Source organism: Oratosquilla oratoria, chromosome 34 (genome assembly GCF_046742065.1).
Source record: "Oratosquilla oratoria isolate Oo_2021 chromosome 34, ASM4674206v1, whole genome shotgun sequence".
NCBI classification, from domain to species: Eukaryota; Metazoa; Arthropoda; class Malacostraca; order Stomatopoda; family Squillidae; genus Oratosquilla; species Oratosquilla oratoria.
In genome coordinates, this window is record NC_134810.1 from 15,052,814 (window position 1) to 15,062,813 (window position 10,000).

General features: G+C 39.5%; 1 protein-coding gene across 6 annotated transcripts in view; it reads right to left on the reverse strand.

The window, feature by feature from the left end:
* The window catches only part of LOC143018058 (uncharacterized), a 220,290-nt gene that overhangs the window by 99,255 nt on the left and 111,035 nt on the right, over positions 1-10,000 (reverse strand). For 2 of the 6 annotated variants that reach the window (XM_076173120.1, XM_076173115.1), the window contains exon 1: positions 8,446-9,329. The exons of 2 other annotated variants lie outside the window; for them this stretch is intronic. The gene's annotated coding sequence lies outside the window, so the exon portion shown is untranslated. Of the gene's footprint in view, positions 1-8,445; positions 9,336-10,000 lie in introns of those variants that run through there. 2 more of the 6 variants (XM_076173116.1, XM_076173119.1) reach the window with 2 other exon arrangements.

The window sequence follows — 10,000 nt, forward strand, 5'->3', positions numbered from 1 at the left end:
ACATCTTTTCAAAGAAAGTATTACTTCATACAATTATAAAAAATATTCGCATTAGCGCAGACCCATTCCCCTGTCTATTCAGACTTTATTTAGAAATGTCCTTCGATTTGTCTTGGTGTGTTGTTTATGACCTGGGCATTGGGCGGGAAGTCACGGATAAACCTTCATCAACGAGAATCTAAATTGAAATGGATACAAATGATTGACACGTAGGAGTGGAAGGGATGGAAGTGGATGGATGCTTTGTCTAGTTACTTCCCTAACTAGAGGAAGAAACATTTGGTATATAGATAGATAGACATATATATAACCCGGTTAATCCTAAGCAGTACCTTAGAGATTCTAACTGACGTCAGATGATTCCATTTGGGCTTAGGGAAGGTTTAAGGCTTAGATCGATTAAAGCTAGATTAGTTAACCTTGAAACATACGATTCGTTATCGGCTACAAAGTCGTACAACTTCCATAACGTTATCTGTTCTATGTTGCGCACCGTGGGTCCTCATTCTGTATCTCCTTAGTTCTAGAATAGATTCTAAGTTAAATAAAGCCGTCTAGCTTTAAAACAAAAACAATACAGGCTGGTTTAAATATTTCTAATCTAGTTTGTTGAATGATTTCATTGAGTTTCCTACCGCTCCCATTAAACTGTTTTGTGAATTCTTTATCAAATTTATGGGAAAAAAGATTTGCTACCTCCTCCATTCCTTCATACATACTGAATATTTGCGAAAACTTGGCTTAGATTTTTTACGGATCAACCGTCACTTTTATCAAAATACTATATGATGTCCTCGTATATAAATTTTGCGTTGAATCGAGCCAGTTAGAAACAGAAAAGACGCAAAGTTGGGAATAACTTTTACGATGTTAACGTAAACGAACGCAGTAGAAATGTAACACATACCTACATATGCTTGTGTACAGACAAAGCGCGTGATCGTGCTTGCACACACACATACACACACACACACACACACGCACGCACGTACACACACACACACACACACACACACACACACACACACACACACACACACACACACACACACACACACACACACACACACACACACACACACACACACACACACACACACACACACACACACGCACACACACTAATTTGTAGAGAACCAAGCTGGGGACAGATAACTTAGTACTGCTGTCATGAGTTGTTTGTATACTTTGATGATTCTTTCTATTGTCCAAATCCTATGCTTATTATAGCTATGAGTACATTCAGTGCCTTGTTTATTTTCCCTGTATGATTTCTCATGTGGGAAATGAAGGTTCTGTCTGTGCCATATATGAGGCCGTAGTGTCGCATGGTTATTATTTAGTGGAAGGAATTAGCCGTACAGTGAGACGGTAGAGTGCTTTGTGGGTTCATGATTGTTACTGAATTATCATTAAGGGATAGTGACATTCTGTTGTTTTCTAGCTGTTTGGTGTATATCTATCTTGTCAGCTACTTTGTAGTTATAGTGTTTTATAATCATTTTAGGTAATCTACGTGAGTTTCTTGGTGTTTGTTTCCTGAAGCTGGGGTCGAGAGGTTATGCGTGGGCAAAAAGGTTGAATAGAGTTGGTGATAATATTGCTCCTTGTGGGACGCCTCTGCATAGCCTTCGATCTGCATTAATTCTGATACATTCTGCATTCTTCGCCAACCAAGAACTTTCTCAATTATTTCTTCCTTTCTGTATGCCTGTTGCCGCCATTACTGTTCTCTTGAGAAGTGTCCGTTTGTTAAAGATATCTGTTTTGAAAGGTGTATGAGCAGAATGCTTGGGTATGGTTCTTTGAACCCATGTTGTTTTGATTGGCATAATATGCAAATTACTATTCTTTCTTAAATAAACCTTTGTAGTAGCATTTGTATTGTAGAAAGGAGTGATATAGGTCCGTAAGACACGAGACATTCTGGTGTTTGGTTTGTTTTTAAGGTTAGGGTTATTTGTGCTTTGGTGTTTATCAAACTTGATTATCACACTTCCATCTGGATTCCATGTGAAAGTTTATTTTTTTATTTTTCTTATTTTATTTTATTTTATCTTATTTTTTCTTTAATTAAGTCTAAGGTTTGATGAATTGAAGCCAGCATTTCTTCTCCAGTTTCCGAGTTTTTTTTATGCTATCACTCCCATCGAAAAACTTAAAGTTTTTCATTAAGCCTCCTCTTTAGAGTAACCGGGTTCAACCATTTTCGGCAGTTTTTGTATGATTTGCATCTGATATTTGGTGTCAAAAAAGTGTCTTGTCACTGTATCCTTTCTAATCTGTCCTACACTTTAACAAGATTAGGGGCCATATGCGGACAAACCATGTGATTTGTTTATCTATCTATCTACATACCAAAAGAGTTCTTCCCCTTCACAAGGAGATAGGCAGCCAAGGCATGCACCTACCCTCCACCCATCCTACACCCATTTGTTTCCCTGTCACCCACAAATCGGGTCAGGAAGCAATGCAGCAAGACACAGCAGGGCTCGTCAACCGAGGCTGATTTACCCCCACAGCTTCATTCACGTGGCGATCCTCCCTTTTCGTCCCCTCATATCTAGAGAAGACGAGGGGATGTCCGTGCCGTGTTGTTTTTGATAATTACACTATTATCTTTCTTTGCTTTCCACTTTTAAGTTTTCGAAAATAACTGGCAATCATCTTTAATGTTTCTTTTACCTATAACATTACTTAACGCGATGAATGGTTAAGTTTTATTACAAAACATTTAATAACAATGTATTAGATTGTCTAGATATTTATAGATATTCAGTCAAAGTGATTATCCATTTGCTATTCCACACAGATTTACTATTCCACAGCAGATTTTATATATAGTGGATTTCAGTTCGGGATCTTTGTTGTTTGTATTTAATGAAAAGAGAAGTGCACCAAGAACGGAACCAGAGGAACACCATTTATGGCATTTTTTCAGTTTAGAAGCGTCCTTTTTTTTTTTTTTTTTTTTTTTTTAGAATAACGATCTGTTTACCATGTCTACAGTCCTCTACCCAATTTAATAGGTCTTCTCAAGTACCATGAGCATCTTAGTTGTCTCTCGTGTATGGCAGTTTCAATGGGTTTTTCGAAGTTTTAATGTGTTAGATCTGCTCTCTTTATCTCTGTCTTAGGTGACCATATTTCTAGAATTTTAGTAGATTAGTTGCGCAATAGTTTTTGTGCCCGTGCATTAAATGATGGAATAAAAAGTTCATTTCCAAGTGAATGTGTGTGTGTGTGTGTGTGTGTGTGTGTGTGTGTGTGTGTGTGTGTGTGTGTGTGTGTGTGTGTGTGTGTGTGTGTGTGTTAGCGTGTGTGTGTGCGTGCGTGTGTGTGTGTGCTAGCCATGCCTTATATACGAAGGTGTACACACTAAACACAGTGATACAGGGTAGGCTTAGGCAGTAGTATGGTGAAGGGATAAATCATTAAGTCCTGGTGAATGTAACGTATAGGTTTGCACTACGGTTTGGAAGTAACTGAGGATAGCGGACGTCTTTTGAGAAAGCAATATGAATATACTCGTGGTGAGATGCAATGGGGAAGGAGGAAACAGGAGCCAGGATAGAAGAACGATTGTGGTCGACGAGAGTGATTAGGGTTCGAGCGAAGACAAAAAGGTCTAGGGAAGGCGTGGTGGTCATTATGCTCTAATTTCTAAAGTGTTACGGGTGAAAGTTAATGGGGTATGTGGACCGTATGATGATGATGGAGAGATGTCGGGGAGAGTCTTGGCTCCAACTAAACAAAGATGTAGAAAGAATAAATGAAAGAACAAAGGTTGTGATTCTGAGGGACATGAAATCGAGGATAAGGAATGGTGGTCGTAGGAAAGACAGGCAAGTTTGGTGTTGGTGATGGTGAAGAGGAAGGCGTTCAACGAGATGTTTGAAAGAAGTGTCATGAAAAAGGATATGATGAGGGGAAGGTTATGGGAGAAAGTGGAGGAGTTACCTCTATAATTGAGTTGAATGATAATAGAATTTAGGAGATAAGTGTTCGTAATCTTGAAGATGGACAAGAAGGCGGGTGAAGAAATGAAACAAGAAATGGTGCATAGTCTGATAGGGAGACTGGTTCTGGAGAGAATAGTGGAGTTAGAGTTATTGTATGAGACCTACTTATAGACGTTCGGGTTGTCGACTTGGAGAACTAAAAATCAATGAAGTTGGGTTGTTTAAGAATGCATGTAAAAGGAGAGAAGTTTATGCCACAGGGCGTTTAACTGTGACTGAAGCCGTCATGTTTGTCCTACGTGCTCGAGCTGACAGGAAAAGCCGTGTTCATTGGTTTCGAACTCGGCTCTTAGCTGCACGTAAGTGCGTGTTGCAGAATTGAAAAAAAAAATCACGTGAGAAGAGAAGAAGGATATGCGAAAAATAGTTGTGCGTGGCAGAGAAGAAAAACAAGGCCCCACTGAGATGGGACGGGGATGCAAAGAGGATTAAAAGGGACAAGAAGACAAAAAGTGTGTTTGGCTTGAACGTGGATGGAAGAAGAAGAGTGGGAAGACCGAAAACAAGTTGGCAGGACAATGTAAGGAAGTTTTTTTTTGTTAGGGACGGGATAAACGCAGAGAAGGAAGAAACATTGGTCCAGAACAAGAGAGAGTGGCAAAGAAAACAGAAAGGAGGCGAGGCAAGAAAAATCGGAAAAGACAAGAATGTAACAGATGAAACATACAAATGTTCTCTTGGACATAGACAGTAATAAAGATTTACAAATGAAATGCTCTCGATAGTAGGAATTATTACGAGCAAGTTGAGTGATAGAGTACAAGAGATTAAGGCTTGTACATGTTTAGCTTTAGTTCATTATCTAAAGATCGAGGAAAATGATTTGGGCTCACCATTTCTCCCCTTATTATATTAGAAAATACACGAGTCACTTGTATGGAAAGGAAGTGGGTTGAACACTCCTAACGAGAGGGGAGAGAAGAGAAGAATAGAAGTGTGTGTGTATGTGTAAATGTGTGTGTGTGTGTGTGTGTGTGTGTGTGTGTGTGTGTGTGTGTGTGTGTGTGTGTGTGTGTGTGTGTGTGTGTGTGTGTGTGTGTGTGTGTGTGTGTGTGTGTGCTATCAAGAGCAATACCTCCCAAACGGCAAAACTTTACACAAGGTTGTTTTGTGTGGATCAGTGAGTAGACGTGTTTCTGGATGTAATATTACATCTACCTCACTGAGCATGTATGTATCCATGTATGCATTGTATGTGTACAGTATATGTGTATGTGTATATGCAATGTATAAACACAGGTGTTCATCTAAACATATATTGTACAGTTGGAATATTTTACATTAACTTTTTTTAGCAACCTATGTACGGTAACACAAATAGTTAAGTTGCCAATATAACTATGTAGATCATCTAAGTGTTGCAAAGACCGACTAAGGAAATTTCGGTGTACATTTGGTCACTTCCCAGGGGAGGATAGTATCACGAGTGATTAAAGGAATTGGCCAAATACAGATAGGTTTCTCAATTAGAAGTCTCCAATTTTCGGAAGGTTCCAATATACAGAACGAGCTCACTTTTCCAAAACACACTATAAGTGCTTCTGTTAAGCACTTTTCTTTTTCTTTTTCAAAATTAGAGATTAACAATAGAAAGACCGGTCTGCATAACTGACATTTAAGTGTTCAGGGCGGAAAATAATTGTTCGAAGAAAAAAAACTCCGATTATGGGATGGCTTTCGGCAGAGATAAAGTTGCAAAATATATAAAAAGAAATCTGATTCAGACTGATCTCGAAGATTTGTTTTACCGAATGAATATATCAAACACAATTACCGCCTTTTCAGTACCCTTTCTCCTGTCTATTAGCTGTGTTATCATCATATTCTTTTCCTAATGTTCTCTTTATTCTATGCGCTGGTGACATAATCGGAAGCGTGTTGGTCTCGCATTTACTTAGTCGTGGGTTCGAATCCCGAACTTCTCTCCAATTCCCAGCAGAGACTGTTACATGCTCCAACAGTCCAGGCACATAGGGCATAGGTGAGAGCTTCGGCCTCAGCTACTCAGCGCCTCCTGGCGAAAGCTCTTCATCACAACCACTTTAATTTACTGCCCATCCGGTAAACGCAGGATGGTATTCACCGTTAATACCTCGATTGACCCCTCTATGGTTTCATCCCTCAAAGGTCTCTTGGGAACAGAGCCCAAAAGAAAATAGTAACATGAAAGCTGTCCCTCAAGAGTGGCTGAAGCTAAAGATAAGAGGACTTGCACTCGTGATGCAGTCCCCTGACACCTGCACCTTCGCAGGTGTCGGAGGTTCTCGACCGGGAATGGAATGGTCCCCCTTTCCTCCCACCCCCCTCCTCCCCTCACTGTCCCGTTCCTGGGAGGCCACCTGACGTACATGGGACATCAGAAGTTATGAGAGTTTTTTTTTTTTTTGATAACTGTCATGAGGGGGCCACCTAGGTATATTACAGGCCAGAAGGCAGAAAAAATAGAATCACTTACTTTTGTGATCTTGCACCTACTACACAGATGCGCACACAAATACACACACACGCACACACACACACACACGCGCGCGCGCGCGCGCATACACACACACACACATACAAACACACACACACACACATACAAACACACACACACACACACAAAAAAACTCCCACACAAACACCGCCATCTTCCTATCCCTTTACATACGTACACATACAAACACACATACTAACACACACAAACACAAACACACACACACACAGTCAAAGTAATATGTTACAAAACATGTAAGTTGAGATCATAGGCACATACTGAGAGAAAAAGAATTAATCGATGTAGAGTCAGATAAGATAACTATCCATTTGGATATTTTGGACTTTGATGGGCAAAAAACAGACATAATAAAGCTTTTAATTTGCTGACGTTTTGTTTCAAAGGACTTGGTGACGCAACGCCATCAAGTTCAGAGCCCATATCTGTGATTTTTTTCACAACATTGAGCGGATAAAGTTTCCAGGCAAAACTTTAGAGCCGGGAGATTGTATGTCTTGTGAGTAATACTTAAGTTTCTTTGTGAACATGTGCATGAAAGCATTTTGAGATTACTGATAACCGAGTACCGCACACTTAACTTAGAATACGTAGCAATAGGTTGGCGTTCACACAAAATGGAGAATTATAACGAAACCAGAGAGGTTTCGAGTCTGTAACTATGAACATCGGAAACGCTGTAGCTTGAGGATAAATAAAAGAAGACGGGTGATGTGATCAACGCTGTACAGACGTATGTGGAATAAGGAATTCATAGAGGAGGACAATATTCAGAGTTTGTAAAGTGACACTATGGACACCCAGTACTAAAAAGAATATAAATAAGATTGAAATTATTCAAAGAGCAATTACGAAGATGGCCCCAACACTTTCAGAACTGTCATATGAGGAGAGATTGTCAGAGCTGGAATTACCGACTCTGGAACAAAGAAGAGAAAGAGGTGACCTATTGACCATCTATAGAATCATGAGAGGCATGGAAGTCCTTGATAGAGAAGACTTGCTAAATTGGGATAAGAGAGACACAAGAGGACATGAAAAGAAACTCAAAAAGGACAGTTATAGAAGTGACCTGAAAAGGAACAGCTTTCCACACAGAGTTGTAGATGTACGGAATAAACTGGACAAAATGATAGTGTGTGCGAAAACCATACATGAATTTAAGAGCAACCTAGATACTGCGAGATGCAAAGATGGGACACCACGAGCGTAGCTTCCTTTCCCGTAAGATACAACTAGGTAAATACACACACATACACGCACGCAAGCACACACATATGCAAACATACACACACACACACACACACACACACACACACACACACACACACACACACACACACACACACACACACACGTGTGCACCCGATAGGGCCATTCATGAACTCTGAGCTCTCATCCGGGAGGGTAATAGCTTTCGATCACGAGTCCAACACGTGGTTCAAGACCTTGATGAATCACCCACACATACACACACGCATATATATGTGAATATACATTCATACAAAACGCAGACCCAACCCTGTGCATACACAACATACACACATACTATCATAGTTGCAAATACACGTAAACATTTATATACATTTTGACGCCCACAGAGATGCAAGAACACACATGCGCACACACGTATGCATATACACACAAATATTCACACACATGAACAAACAAAATGGACAATTGCGTACGCTCGAACCTAACCTAAGAATTATCAGGAATGTAGTAATTTTTTCATTGAGTACTTGATATGATTCTGTTTTCAATATTCCTGCTATAAAATTAACATTTGTGTGAATAAATCTGCTATAATGCAGCAACAACGCATATATTAGTAAAACTTTAACAAATCACGGGATATGTTAGTGTGTCTACCGAAGTATTCATGAACAAGCACACACACACTTACACACACACGCAAAGTTTACTTACTTGAGTTCCAGGTGTGGACTGATGCACTTTATCTTGAGCTCTTGGTGACGTAAGAGCTACGAGTTTGCGAAAGGGACCCTTGTCAGTGAGTTAGATAACTAGGTATTTTTAAGATTATGCCCGCCGGCTAACTTATGGTAGTTAGTTGACTAGTCTCTCGTTCGGATGAATAGGTTGATGTGAGTAATTGATTCGTCTGAACTTTCAGAAGTGTCGAGGAAGTGTGTGGGAGGGGGGAGCGTGTGAGTTCGTGTTCCCAGTAACTTGTTGCTTGGGGACACTTGTTGAATCGACCTGTTTCGCAAGGTTGGAGAGGTGGTAGTAGTAAGAATGTATGTATGGTTTAATAACTATGCGTTATGTTTACATACAACTTTCCTTACTGTGTATTTTGGTTTGGTTTGTGTGACTAGTCTGACGTACGATTTTAGCTTTCTGAGTTAGTGTTTGGGAGTAATCTTGGGTTTATGATATCGAAGAATTTAGGTGTGGGTTTGCGTGAATGAATTTAATTAGTCTGTACGGTGTTGCACTTAGGTCTCAATTATTGCACCCTGTTCCTTTTCGTTTTATATCTTTCCGTATTTATAGACTGTCTAAAGACGGCAGTTGTCCGTAGTTTTGTGAAAAACTACTACTAATGTTGTGACTGGAAATAGAGACAAAAAGCTAGTCGTTAGAAATATTCGTCTTTGACGTCACGTCGGTTTTGTTTGAAAAAGTCGTCGTCCGGTAAGCTCGGTTTCCTGTAGGAAAATGTTTCTTAACTGTGAAACTGATCCTCTTCTTTACCGTGTGGGGTTTAAGAGATAAAGTCGATGTCCTATAGCCGATGTCCTCTCCCGCGAAAGAGTCGATCCTATGACTAGTGCGATCGACGCGGAAGACAGGGAAGTCAAGCAGCTTTGGAAGTCGTCCGCCTTCATATAACACCCGCGTCGACCACGTGGGAGGAGTCATGCCGCGACACAAAGGTCGCCTATTGGTCAGCCGTAATGACGTCATCCCTAGCTTCGCCAATCAGAGGGGGAATAGGTATTTGGAGGTTTATTTTAATTCTTCTTTATTTCTTTGCTATTTTTTCGTTGACAATATGATCTTTGGCCAATTGATTACCTTTGCCTGTGCCACGTGGCAAAACTATTTCTCTTTTTCCTTTATTTGGGTGCTGGACTCTTTCTCCAAAAAAAATATTTAGGTTAACTTTGGGAAGCGTTTCAAAATTAAGAAGAGAAGCATTCCAAAAAATATTAATGAGCAAATTCATGCGATACATTATATCTTGAACTGCCGGTATACATGCAACCTGAAATCTATTTTATTTCATTTTATCTTGTTTTACATAATTTAGTTTTATCTCTGTTTGATTTTATCTTATTCCGTATGTTTAGTTCTATTGTGTCTTGTTTTATTTCATTACTTTTCTAATATTATCTTAAATTAGCTTAGTTTATTTTGTTTCATTATATTATATTCTATGTTGTTTTATTTACTTATTTATTCATTGTTTTTGTTTGTTTTACAAATAGGGATTTAACACATACAACAAACTTCT